This window comes from Anas platyrhynchos, chromosome 7 (genome assembly GCF_047663525.1).
Source record: "Anas platyrhynchos isolate ZD024472 breed Pekin duck chromosome 7, IASCAAS_PekinDuck_T2T, whole genome shotgun sequence".
Lineage (NCBI taxonomy): Eukaryota > Metazoa > Chordata > Aves > Anseriformes > Anatidae > Anas > Anas platyrhynchos.
In genome coordinates this window covers 13,906,668-13,920,248 of record NC_092593.1, presented here as the reverse complement: position 1 = coordinate 13,920,248, position 13,581 = coordinate 13,906,668, and the positions used below count along the sequence as shown (strand labels likewise).

Here is a 13,581-nt window from a genome sequence, read left to right as displayed (position 1 = left end):
CTCAATGGCCAATAACAGAGAATTACTTTCCTGCTTCGCCTTCCCAACCCTCTTCAAAGACCTTTTCACTAAATAAAAGTGACAAATTTAGGAAACAATATTTACCTCATGACTAGGAACAGCTGAAGAGCTGTATTAGAGCTGAGCCATCTCAGAGCATTGTTGTGTTCCCTGTTGCGGTCCGTTTGTCTGTGCGTACACTGTATCTCAAGCTCTGACCTTGCTGCCCAGAAAGATACACTCAGGCAAACACACATTCCCAGCTCCCTGCAGCCACAGCTGGGTTTGCATAAGCAGCAAGGACTCCCAATCATCCACTCCTTGGCAGTACCCAGACCTGTTTATTGCCCTTTCCAGTGAAAGTAATATCGTCTAAAGCACCTAAGTGACTTAGGAATCCAATTAATATTTTCTAAAGCAATGTAAGCAAACAGGCTTGTAAATCTCCTGGAAAGTCAATGTGATTTTGTGCAGATTGTTAGGTTAAGTTTTACTCCCTAGATTTCTTTCTACTTGCAAGCCTACTTTAGAAATAATAATCCATTTGCAGGGCTATATTATTATAAATTTATTCCACAGACCATCATTTATGGTCTTTAAAAAAGACATTAGTAAACACTTGAAGCAAAGCAGATGTCTGAACTCAACACAATTGTTCCTAACCTGAATTTATCTTTGCAGTATGCTGTTTCTGTTTCAGATCTGAAGAAGCACCTGTGTGCCTAAAAGCTTATCTGTTGTGTTTTTTTTTTGTTTGTTTGTTTTGTTTTTGTTTTTATTTTTTCCAACTTTATCAATTGGACTAATAGAGGAGACACATTTTTCTCTCAAGTAGCCAGGATATTTTTATTTCTGTTGTAATTTCATAAAACACTATCAGAAGAAAATTTGCTACAGCCTTCAAGCACACAACATTTTTATGTAGTTGGGAATTGTGAAGTACTCTGCAACGGCACTGTGCTTGCCTTTCAGATTTCTTTTTTGTGTTAAGAAGTTCTCATGATTTTTTTCATGTAATTCATCCCAGATTCAGCAGTAAGACCACCCATGAGTGATATATTGTAGTTTACTGTCATTTTCAAGCTCCTGTATTGGCCTTTGGCTTAATGGCTTGGGTTTGGGGGAACCTTACCATATTAAAGCAGTTTAATGATTTGGCATTTTGTATTTCAGTATTTGTCAGACAAATCCTTCTACCATGCTGTGCAACAGGGTGTTGCTCTTTCAGCTCTATTGTTTGAACAGAAATATTTTGCTGCCGGATTTCTTGTTCCATTTGTGTGCTTTGTTAGTGGACTTTCAATTTCAGGGATTTGTTCTGTCTAGGAGCATAATGGAAGAAGAATACTTTGTAATATTCATATTTATTAAACAGATGATAGTATTATCAATGCTTGTTTATCCAGTGGTGATGTGTTGCCTAAATAAACCTTTTAAAAGCAGTAGCAGTGAAATAAACAGGAACACAGAACCATTATCTTCATAAAGACTCCAGGGGCTTTTCTAATTGCTGGTATTTCTGATTCAAGGATTAATCGCCTTTAGTCATTCCGTGTAGTGAAGGACATCGGAAATTGCACAGACATAAGAAATTGTGAGGTTGCGGGGTGTGATTTAAAATCACTAATACATTTAATTTTGTAGAGTTTAAGAAGTCCCCTCTCAAAAGCTGGGATACAGTTTACATTACATTTCTACAGGAAACAAAACAGGTGGTAGCTTGGAATATTCCAGCCGAGGATATTCACAAGACAACACACATTAGTAACAAAGCCTTGAGTCCAGGCAGATGAAGCAAGCCTGAAGTAACCACAGGCATGTTGATGCTGATTCTCTTCTTGGTTCTTCACTGATTTTAACATTTATCTGACTTCATCCTGAATTACTTCAGTGCAAGCGAGATGAAAAGCAGACCAGTTCTGCATGGCTCTGGTTTGTTTTGTGGTATTCCTTTTTTTCTCTTGCCAGAAGACCATCTTTCTTAGATTCTTGCTTCCTCTCCCTATTTTCCTTCAATTTAGAATTACTGAATCATTAAATAATTTTGATTAGAAGGAACCTCTGGAGATCATCTGGTCCTTTCCCTACATGAAACAAGGCTAACTTCAAAGTTAGGTAAGGCAGCACAGGACTTTGTCCAGTCTGGGTGGAAATTCCAGTTTCACAGAGCGTTCCCTTTGAGGGTTCAGCCACCCTCACAGTGAAGTCCATATGGAGGGTAGCTCATGTTACTCTGTGCATTTATAAGACTGTGTATACTCCCCCACATTAGCATAAAGGTACCTGATAGAGAACCTGGATAGAGACGTAGCTTGGGAAGGAGGTGGGGGGAAACTACAATATGTGGAAATAAGGGAGGGGGAAAAAAAAATAAAAAATTAGTTTTACAGAAAGCAGGAGGAGATCAAGTGTTGAGTAGAATGAAAAGGGATCATGGCAGGAAGAAAACAACGGCACATTTTACAGGGCAGGGAAGGTTGTGTGTGGGAGGATAACTTAGGTGATCAGAAGGCAGCAGGACCATGACTAAACTGGTCACCACCTCCAGATTTGGGTACCTGTCACATCCCTAAATACATTTCCAACAGTGTTTCATAGCTAAAAATACCTTGACAGTTCTGGCATGAAGTTGATTACAGGTGCATGCAGGTCATTTTGCTTACTTAGGTTGCCTGTGCAATTTCAGTGGGATAGGACGCTTCATGTTTAAGATATTGCGGACATTTTGGTTGTCTACTAAGTTCTGTTCCAGAGAAGTTGCCTTTTGGTAGCAAGTGGTACAGGTCCTGCAGCATACAAGCACAGACACACCTGATATTTGTAATTTGGGTTATGTCTATAGACAACTCCAGTTTAGATCACGATTAATCCTATGAGAGGTCTCTTGACTGAAAGGTGCTTTACAAACATATGCTAAGATTATTCCTCATGACATACATTGAGATTGTTTCTCATGACAACGCCAAGGAGTCGGAGCAGCCATGAGAAATTTTAGTTGAGTACTATGATGTATAAATCATTTTCCAACACTAATAAAAAGGAAAAACAGAAATTGAAGAAGAATTACTTTTCCTTTGCCGATTACTTCATTGCTCAGGAAAAAATCAGTATGACTGTTAAAATTGCTTTCACGTGTCCAAAAGCAACGCTAGCTGCAACTGCCTTTTGCAGCAGCATTAAGCAAAGAGGAATATGGATACATGAAAAGAGGGAAAAGATCTTTAAGATGGGTGGGATGAGTTTGTGTTCCTAAGAACTAAAGTCTAGGTGATTAAGAATGCAAAATCATTTTTAGTGATGTAAACATGTTAACTGATGAATCCTCACAATACTGTTTTGAAGCAGGGAAGGCTTATGCCTTGTTTTGACAGACAGAGAAACACGGACAGAAAAGGCTAAGTTCTTACCAGGATCCTTGCCAGCATCTTTCAAAGTAATTTCCAAGGAAGATCTTCCCCTGCAGAAATCTGGTAGCTACAGACATCTCTCCAACTTTGCCTCTGGTGCTATGGGAGAACAGAGAGGGTCATAGTTGTTAATGCTATTGGCCTGGCCTTTTTTGGAGCTTGGACTGGATTATAATCTGAACAGAGAACAAGCAGAAACAACCTTTTCTATATGATGACTCAACTTGCCAGGGGAGGATTAGTCAAAGGAAATTTGTGTCTGTCTGTACTAGTTAGAAATATGTACCCATCAATGCGTAAGTCAAAGCAACGCAAACTCAAAGCTGTGTAGGGCAACAGGAGTGGAAACCTGAGTTGAGCAGTCATAGCTTTTTTGCTGTTGGCACTCCACCATCAACAGAAGTAAAAGGAGAGGAATCCCAGGCTGATTTCCAGCACTGTAAGAGACCCTAGGCCTGAAGGATGTCAGGTATTGAATCTCACCTCTCCCATTTGCCATTTTCACTCAGTCTGTGCAAGACATACTCCAAACTGTCCCCAACATACACTCTCATTTTCCTTAATCTTGGGTCTGTACAGGGTTGCTGATTTTTCCTAGAATTTTTCACAAAAGAAATCCAGGCTAAACCTTATGTAACTTTAGATTCATTTTTTACTGCCCTGTTAATTAGTAAAGTGGTCAGGTGGTAACCAGAACCTCGCAGTAGCAAAAGTGAGCGAAGATTTAAGAAGTAGTTACCTTCCCGTTCAATAAATATTCATTAAAATGCCAACTGACTTCTTTTTTTTTTTTTTCACTCTGGTAATTGACCCCACTTGTGTCAGGTACTTCACATGGTCAGGCCTACTTCAGCTTTGCCATTGCTTCTTAGAAGTGTCTGGAATAGAAAGACTTGATTATTTGTCAGCTAAAATAAATTCAGTTAATTTTTCCCTAATACTGATAAATGTAGCCTGAATGTTGTCAGCAATAGGATTTGGCTATATCTGTGTTCACACAGCATTTGGAAGAGGCCCAAACAGCAAAATCTTTCTGGAAGCTCTCTTCATTGGAACTTCTCTGTACAACAAAGTATTGTTGGGAAAAAAAGTGGAGATAAGTGGGACCTCAGCAGTGTAACTGTGTGCATTCTGGTGTGCCTAGAACTTCAGGAGTTTAAAACTATGAATTCTATCATGATAATAAAGGTTGTTAACAACTCTGTCTGGAGAATTGCCTTCATTAATCTTTATAATGCAGGGACTATCATATACTCTGTATGTTTGCAACTTGTTAATCCTAGGTTTATAAAGTCCCTGTTTCCAGCGTGCCTTGATGAACCCATAAACTTTGCAAATTCAACCCCACACAACATCAGCCTAAACCACTGGACCCAGCCTCTGGGTCCCAAGCTCCTAACACAATCTTAACAGTGTTTAGATAACTATTCCTATATAACTGTAAAGACACATAGGTGGGCTGAGAATCCATCAGCATAGGATGTGGGCCTGGAACTGGTGAATCAGAATGGGAGAACCCCCTGCTTGCTTATTCGTGGTTTCCTCAGTTTTACCAAGGCCTACAAGTTTCTGCGTTGGCCCATTCAGAGTGAAAAGGGAAGACAAAAGCCAATACCAAAACCACTTGTGTAGCAAAGGGTTTTCTTTATCACCAACTTAAAAAAAAAAACCCTCTCAAGTTACACATCTTTGCAAAATAGCGAGTCATTTGTCTTTTCTCAGTCTGATCACACTCCTATGGCTTCCAAGTTTTATCAGCATCTCAGGTGGGATAGAATGCCTCCTGTTGCTCTCTCCAGATTACTTAATATTTGACAATGATTTGCTCTCATCTATAGAGAAGCTTCCCTCTTTATACGTAGACTGCTTCCTTTTGTCATCTACTCCAGCCAAAATCCTCCAACTCCTTCTGTGTAAATTAAATTAGTCATTTTGTGGGGCTGGGGTAGGAATGAGAGATATTCAGAGATAATAGCCTTTGACTGCTAGGTGTTGAAAACGTTAGTTGGTCCAGGAAAGGTCAAGAACTGTCCCTGGACTGTGCCGTATAATAGTTGACATACAGCGTAGTATAATAATATAATAGTTGACTGACATGGTTGGGGTCAATCTGGACTTTCAGTACTCAGTACAAAATACAGAATGGCAAACCTAATATAAACAGGCTCACAATACAAAAAGAGCTTACAATTTGATGTAGATATTCTTGCTTCTATGATATGCATCTCATCTTTTGCAACAATAGCTATATTTTATAACAAATAGTTACTGGTTAGGATAAGAAGAAAGGATGGAGAGAAAAATATGATTCAGACTGGGTTACTTGCTAAAGAAAATAATTATTTAAATATTAAAATATGAAAAGCATTGTACAGAAGGGGAAGTGCTCCATTTAACTGCTCTTTGCGATTATTTTTAGTCATTGTAAGTTATCAGGTATCACTTGGTCTAATTAATTGCATCCTGAATTACCATGCATAAAATAAATGTGTTCAGTTGGGGAAAAGAAACAAAGAAGAAAAAATGCATAAAGGCTGTGTTCTGTGATTTGCCTCTGTTTATTATCCATCCCCCCTGTACCCCAGCTTCTCCTAATGAATGAAAATAGGTAGTAAATACATTTTAACCTATGTAAGCTTCAGTCTGATCACTTTTTCACAAGTAGACGGAAACACAAGACTAAAATTCATTACAGATTATCCTAGTCTAAGTTGAAGTAATTTCATATATTCAAACTTCACTTCAACCCCTTGGAAAGCCTTCAATATTCACTGAATTTTCTGCTTTGCACAACAATACAGCTTTTTGAGTTTATCATCTTCATTTGCTATATTCCATTGAGCCACTAGATGTCCCTCGTTCCTACATAAAGCTGGAGAAATGAGAAAATCATAATTAACCAGAAAGACTAAGTTGGAACTCAAGCTGAGTAGAAGCATTAACAGTAGGTAGGATTTTGCTGTAATTAACACTGGTTCTTTAATAAACTCGGAGTGTGCCTGGGAATTCCAAACACTGATGTGCCAAGCACACAACCCTATTCGTGTTTGGACAAAGTGCATGTAGGCTAAATACAAAAATGGGGTGAGGCTGAAGAGAACAGATGAAGATGACTTTGAACAAAATAGGCTACAACCCCCTGGATCACAAATTACACAGGGTCATTCCATTCCCGACTATTCATTGACAACAGCATTTTCCATATCCATGTGTTATTACAGCCTTTTCTTGCTATTTGTAAAATAAAATGACACAGTCTTGGCAGTTAGACTAGATCTTATTTAATCAAAGAATGCATTTGACTGTAGCCTAGTTGGGGTATGGGTGGGCCACACCACTGTGTCCTTGTAGATAATAACAGAGCAGCTGGGGAATAGCCACTTCAGTATCAGACCATGAGCGTTGGGCAGTGCATAATGGACACAATAATGATAATGACATTTGCCACTAGTGTTGTATCAAAGCAAAGTCAATCTCTGCTCTGAAGGAGACAAAATGTTTCACCAAGTAAATAGTATCAGGAAGCTGCCTGTAACTGCCCACAGGCTGTACAACTCCCTTTCCCCTTCCTGCACCCTATCAGCCTTAAGCAAGTTTCCTCTGTGCACACAGGCCTGACCCCATGAGTTAATTTGTACCATCAGCACTTTGGGAGACCCCGCCACAGAAAGTGCTGCATCTCTAAATCCATTCTGAATACTCTTCCTCCGATTAGGACTCACTTCCTTAGTAGTTTAATTTCATGGACTAGAAGAGAAACATCACACAGACAAAAACTGAAAAAACCCTACCTCCCAACTAGTTTTGCTTTTCAGTCATGTGAGTGGTGGCAAATCACATCTGTAGAAGAAATAGGGCTCTTGTGGCCAAAAGCATTGCCATTTTGCCTCACCAAAATGCTTGTAGCAGAAGGTCACAGCATTTCTTGTCCCAGTTCTCTTTGAGATTGCACCTGAAAAATAAGGCTGCTGCCATTTTTCAGTCAGGATACAGAGGGGCCTGCCATCTCGTGCTACCAGTTTCCTAATGACTGGGTGATACAGATTGTCCCTGGCAATTAAATATCAGATCATGGCACATGCCTTCAGCATTAGTTATGCTTTTAATGTCTGAGGATTTCAGGGTGAGCCTAATCATCTAAGTGCCTTTACAAGTCTTGGTTCAGTTCTTAAAGATGAAGGGGGAAATTGTACAGCTCTCAATGACATGTTTGTCCAAGGCATTATCAAAGCCCAAAGAGCTGAAAATGTAATAACTAATTCCTACACAAAATACTTATGGCCTTCTCTACTTCAGGTCTTTGAACTTACCTTGTACTTCCCCTCAGCTATCCTCAGCCTGACTCCACTGGAGCGAGCAGTTGTTGAAGGCCCAGTGTGTACAACGCACCAGCCACTTCTGACTCTGCAACCACTGCGTTGTCTGCAGCTGCTCGGATGAGAGTTCCAACAATCTAGCAGTTAATATACTGCATATTGGTGACCAGCTTGCCCTACGCCATCTACCAGTGATATTAGAGCCAAATCCAAAGCCCAGTGACCATCAGTGTGAGATTTTAACACAGTTTTGAATGGGATTTGTATCAGATTGTTATTCCCAATGATAAACCATTACCAGACTGATAATCTTACAGTCACAAACAATCCTTGGTGCTCTTTCTAGTGCTTAATAGCTCTGCTCTTACCAGTTATTTAACTTAGTCTGAAGCTAAATGTTGTTTTTTTTTTGTTTGTTTGTTTTGGTAGACTGATATGTACATTAACAGAGTCTTTTTGCCCCTCTTTACTCTCATTGCTAGCCATCTTTTTAATAAGAAACTGAGAACTCAGAAATTGAGAGAACACACTGACCTATTGAGCTGATTTCACTCTTCGGCATAGCTGACAGGAAAACGGCTGCCTGAGCTCAGGCTTCCAGGAAGGGAAAAACAGATGTTTCTTGGCTGCATTTAACAGATGTTATTCCAGTTTGCAACAACATTTTAAGATGCAGATCCCAAGAGTATATGCATTTCCAAGGTATTGGAAGAATGAAAAAGTGGAAATTTCTTGCAAGTCCTAAAAAGTAGTGCCAAGCACCCTTTTTTTTTTTTCCCTCCCAAATGAATTTTTCCAGCTTTAGCATTCCTGTGGTTGATACATACACCAGAACACGCAGTGGTGCTTACATGCATTAAATAACCAAATTGGGTAGATTAGCACTGCCACATACTTAGCATGTTACCTTGGGAAAATCACTTGATCTCTCTGGATCTCAGTCCTTCATTTGTTCTACCTGGAGCTTGTAAGCTCTCCAAGTCTCTCTCAACTACCAGAATCTACAATATCTAGTGCAAAGAGACCATAATAAAAACATAGCCCTGGATTATTACCATAAAACAATTAAAAAAAAAAAAAAAAAGTTATCTACCAGCTACTCAATAGATGGAAACAGCATATAAAAGAAAGTGGGTGAGGCATGAGTTCTTTATGGGGGTAATTGCAGATCATCCCATCAACTGTGGATGCTGCAAGTCCCAGAATAAAGTTGAGGGATGGAAGGGCAGAAGTGTGGGAAGACAAGAGTTTCCAGCCTGTTCTCTGAACAGATTCAGGTTGAGTTGTTCAACCAAAAAAGCCAATCTTAATTTAGAGCATCTTCCCAGAGTAACCAGATTATGCTAGGGCCATGATGACCTCTGGAATAAGACAAAACTAGGGAGGATAGGAAAGGTGTCCTTCAACATGCCTGCCCTGAACCTGCCAGGTTTGCCTCTGAGTACATTTAGCACAGGTACAGGAGCTCTCCTACCAAGCACCACAGAATTAGTGTGGTATTATTCCCATGCTACAAATAGAGATTTAAATTGACAGCATATGTGTGATAACCAAAAATATAAGTTAAAGATCCCAAGTCTGTGGAACTGTGCATTTCCCAAGAATAAACCTTAGCCCCTATTTACATGATTGCCTTCTTCCAGTTATGTGAAGTAAATCACAAGAGCTGGCTGTGATAAAACACTCTGAGCACTTCCTTCCCTGGCTGAAACCAGATATATACTTACCAACCCCAAAATAGAAAATGGTTCAACTTATGTTAAACCCTAGCTTTTTCATTGGTTTTAGAGTAGGCGAAGATGGAGAAGGCAACCTCGCTGAAAGAGTTCTTGACTTACCAGATATTGCTGATATTCAGAGTACTGTACAGATTCAGGTTTGGGAGAAGCGAGGCTCATTACAGGACCAACAGAAAAGAAGCAGAACAGATTTCATGAAGATATTTCCCTGATGTTCAAATGTATTTACAGAAATTTCCTGGTATTCTCCCATACCCTTCATTGATACATAACACATGTACAGGAAAAGTTAAGCCAAATATGTTATCTTTATCAAAGAGTTCTTGTGGACATGATTCAATTTCACCAGAGATCTGAGATAATCATGACTTGTAAATTTAGTCCAAAATTGATTTATTTTCAGAAAACTAGATTTTTTGGGGGGGGAAAAAAAAACACTTTCATAGAATTATGTAAAAATAATTGAGTCATTTTCCAACTATTTCAAAATAAAAGTCTAATATTTAGCATTCAGACCATTCTTCAAACACTTTGAACATAGAGACTAGGCATTTTAAAACTAAAACTTCAAATGTTGACTTTTGAAATGAAGATAGCTTATTGTTTTGCAACCAGTCATTAAATAATTGTCTTGTATCTTTATAGACTGGTGTGTATGAAATAGCAGGTTTAAGAGTAAAAAACACTGGCAGGTAAAAGCATAAGGGTTGATTATTAGATTTTAGTGTAGTCGGTTAGTCTGTAACAGAAGAACTGAAGCTGGGTGCCCTTGGTCTTTCATGACCACAGCCTCTATGCCTGCTCCTTGCATTTAAGTTTCATAAATTGTTCAAAACTTTATTGATAGAATTAATAGCCAAAATACTGCTTCACAACATCTGTTTCGTATTCTTCTCCCAGTTACACTGGTGCAACTCTAAATTAAACTGAATGCCTTATGTGAAGTCACTCCAAATTTATGATGGCATACAGGAGAGTGAACTCAGTTCTTTGACTTTAAAAGATGTCTGTACTTGCAGCCAAATAAAATCACAAATGCTTATATACTGTATGGCACAAGAGTGCCATCCAGCGGATGTTCCTAAATGTGAATTCTTGGGAGAAATCCCCATAGAGTTGACTAGTAAGTGGCGTGGGTTATATGTACTAATGTGGTAGCTGCACATCCAAACTACCAGCTAGCTATTGCTGGACTGAGGTAAGCACTTCTATTAAAAATTAGTAATTTGAAGTAAATCGTTGCTTGCCTGAATGTAGGAACGTGCTGAAGACAGAGGTTCCTGGACTGGCTACCATCATCTCTACACACACTGCATTGCAGCTAAAAAACTGCCACTTTTCAACCCTTTCTGACAGCATGGCATTACCCAATTCTGATCAGTGCTAATCTGAGTATCCCTGTACTGAGCTTCACCACCCCCTGTAATATGTCCTGTGCAGGGTCACAATGAGAGTGATCAAGCTTTGCATCTGGGTTAAGGTGAATACTTTTGTACGCAGACATCAATGTGACTGCTGATACCTCTGATCTGCAAATAATGGGCCCTGAACTCAGACCTTCCACCTCCTGGATAAATGCTTCACCCACTGCAGTATAACACAAAAATGTCTTTTTAGAAGGAATGGGCTCAGTTGCATTTGTTAAGACTCAGTCCCACTGGCATACATTAGAGGGGTTTGAAGTTTACCTCTTGAACTGAGCCACTCTGGGGACACGCATGGAGCAACACATAGGTTTTAGCTCCTGTTTGAGATATGAGCGCATGCCAAGCTGCTCAGTCCTGTTGAACTGATCCAGATCTGGGTACTTGCAGAGAGGCTCTCTATAGCCAAGTAGCTTACCTAAAAAAATGTAAGGTGGCTTAGGAATTTAGGCATGATGCAAGGTCATACACAGCTCACTGGGGTTTTTCACCATCTCTGTTTTAGATTTAGGAGCTCAAATTCTGATCTGAGCCCTTGGGTTTTGGACTTGGCCTGTAGCCAATAAAATAAATTCTGGTTAAAAAAAAAAATAAGAATGTATTTCATGCCAATTTTACTGATCTGCCTTATTCCCTGTCTCACCCACCCCCCATCCATAATGTTTCCCTTCGTAGTTAACTGTATCTCTTGCAATGCAGATGCATATGAAAGATTATGAATGATTCATGGATTTGTTTGGCCTGATTGCCCACAGATTAAATCATTTTGTACAATGCTCCTGTTAGTGCTCTGTATTCATCTAAACAGAAATTAAATTATCTGGGGATCTGAGGTAACCATTGCAGATAATACTTGCAAGACAGAGAGCTCATCCCAACAAGTAGCCATGTCTGCAATGGTCTCCTCAAGAGATGTAGAAATAGAAGGAAAAATACGTTCATTTCTGGGTATAATTCCCCTTTGATGCATCTCTGGCACTAATATTTGAGATCAGATACCAAAGATTCAACTTGCTCCCTTAGGCAATATAGCAATTGAATGTCTCCCTTTAAACTCTGCAAGAGACCAGTGGGCAGCTTATAAAGAACTTGATCATTTACCATGATTTCCATGGTTTTCCACTTGAGGACGTTTTACTCTGTTTAAGAATGATCAGGTATACACTAAAATAGTTAAAAATGAACGATTTTACCTAGAACTGGCTTAGATCAAGTAGTCACATTCAAAATTATCTGAAATATTAAGGAGTGTGCAAAAGAAATTCTGCACAAATATTTTACATAGAAGAACAAACACTTGAATGCTGACAATGAGATTCACTCTTTAGGACTAAAATTAATGTAATTTTACCTGTGATTTTAGCATGGTACAATTGCTTTGAGACTGTGAGAGACCAGTAAACCAGCTCTCTGTATGCTTTGTAGTGATCCTCATATTATAGATATGTAGAAAAATGAAACAAACTGCCATTTATGTTTCTTAGTTCCACAATAGTTGGAAGAAGAAGAAGAAAGAAAAAAAGAAAAAAAAAAGCCCACCCACACAACTCAGACATTTTCAAATACATCTCATCCCTTTCTGCTAATTAAACCCATGCCCACAATTCAAACTTTAAGAAAAACATGTCAAGTCCCCCGTTTCAAAACAAAGCAGAACTTAAAGGCTTATGAGCAGAAACAGATACTATTTGGTGTCACTGGGACTATGACCAGTTTCCTTGCATTTGTCCTGTAACAAATGCCCAATTTTCAGGTGAGCTGCCCTCTCCCAGATAAGATTTTATTGCTGGCTCCTTTCCGCTTTATCTGTTCGGAATGCAAGTGCCCTGACATTGCAACAGGCTGCAGTGGGCAGCTGCAGTGACAGGATTAACGCTGACCTGTTTTTCAAATAAAGCACTGGAGCAAAGGTGGAACACACAGAAAATTAGTTTCCATTTTCTGAAGATTTTTTTTAAGGCTTACCATTTAGGAAATAACAACACTGATGGGGGGGAATACTAAATTTAAGGGTGAGGCCAAGCGGAGCCCCGATACTTTCCAGGTCAATCAGACTACTGTAGAAAGAAAAAGGGCAGCTGGCACAACACATCCGGCCAGGGCACTCACAGACCTCAAAGGATGAGCTGAAGCAAAGTAACAGAGCTGCTCGCGTTCTGCAGCAACTGAGCAGACACATAAGGATCTGCCACCTTCTGTTGCTAGTGAGGACGATATAATGACGGAAATAATTAGTTAATCTTTCGTTTAAATAAAGCATTGGGGGAAAATGCTAAAAATAAACACTGATTCATTCCTTGTCAAGGAAGTTTCTCCTGTCAATTATCACATTGTTACTGCTGTTTTTAATCTAGTCAGATGGTGAGATTGGCAAATCCCTTCTGCAGGGGCTTCTGGGTGTTATTTTGTAGAGAATCTTGCTTGAAGGACTGATTACTGCTTTTATGGGAGCCAGTGGGAGTTTGGCCACAGTCCTTCACGCATGTTAATTTGAGGGACTTCCAAATGTTAGCTAATGATCTCAGACTTCTTTTTATGAAAGATGTGTGGGTTTGTTTTGGGGTTTGTTTTTTTGTTTTGTTTTGTTTTTAATCCCTAGCAGGAGGCAATTAAGAGGCTCTGGGGAAAGTTCTGCACTGAAGCTCTGGTCCAGCCTCTCCACAACTCCAGAAGAACTAGCATAAAAAAATAAAAA

The 13,581-nt window shown here is 39.3% G+C and overlaps 1 protein-coding gene across 2 annotated transcripts in view; it reads right to left on the bottom strand.

The window, feature by feature from the left end:
* RALB (RAS like proto-oncogene B) overlaps positions 1–248 on the bottom strand; it is a 44,336-nt gene extending 44,088 nt beyond the window's left edge. For both annotated transcript variants that reach the window (XM_005017507.6, XM_005017505.6), the window contains exon 1: positions 106–248. The gene's annotated coding sequence lies outside the window, so the exon portion shown is untranslated. The remainder of the gene's footprint in view (positions 1–105) is intronic.
* Positions 249–13,581: the final 13,333 nt, after the last annotated feature.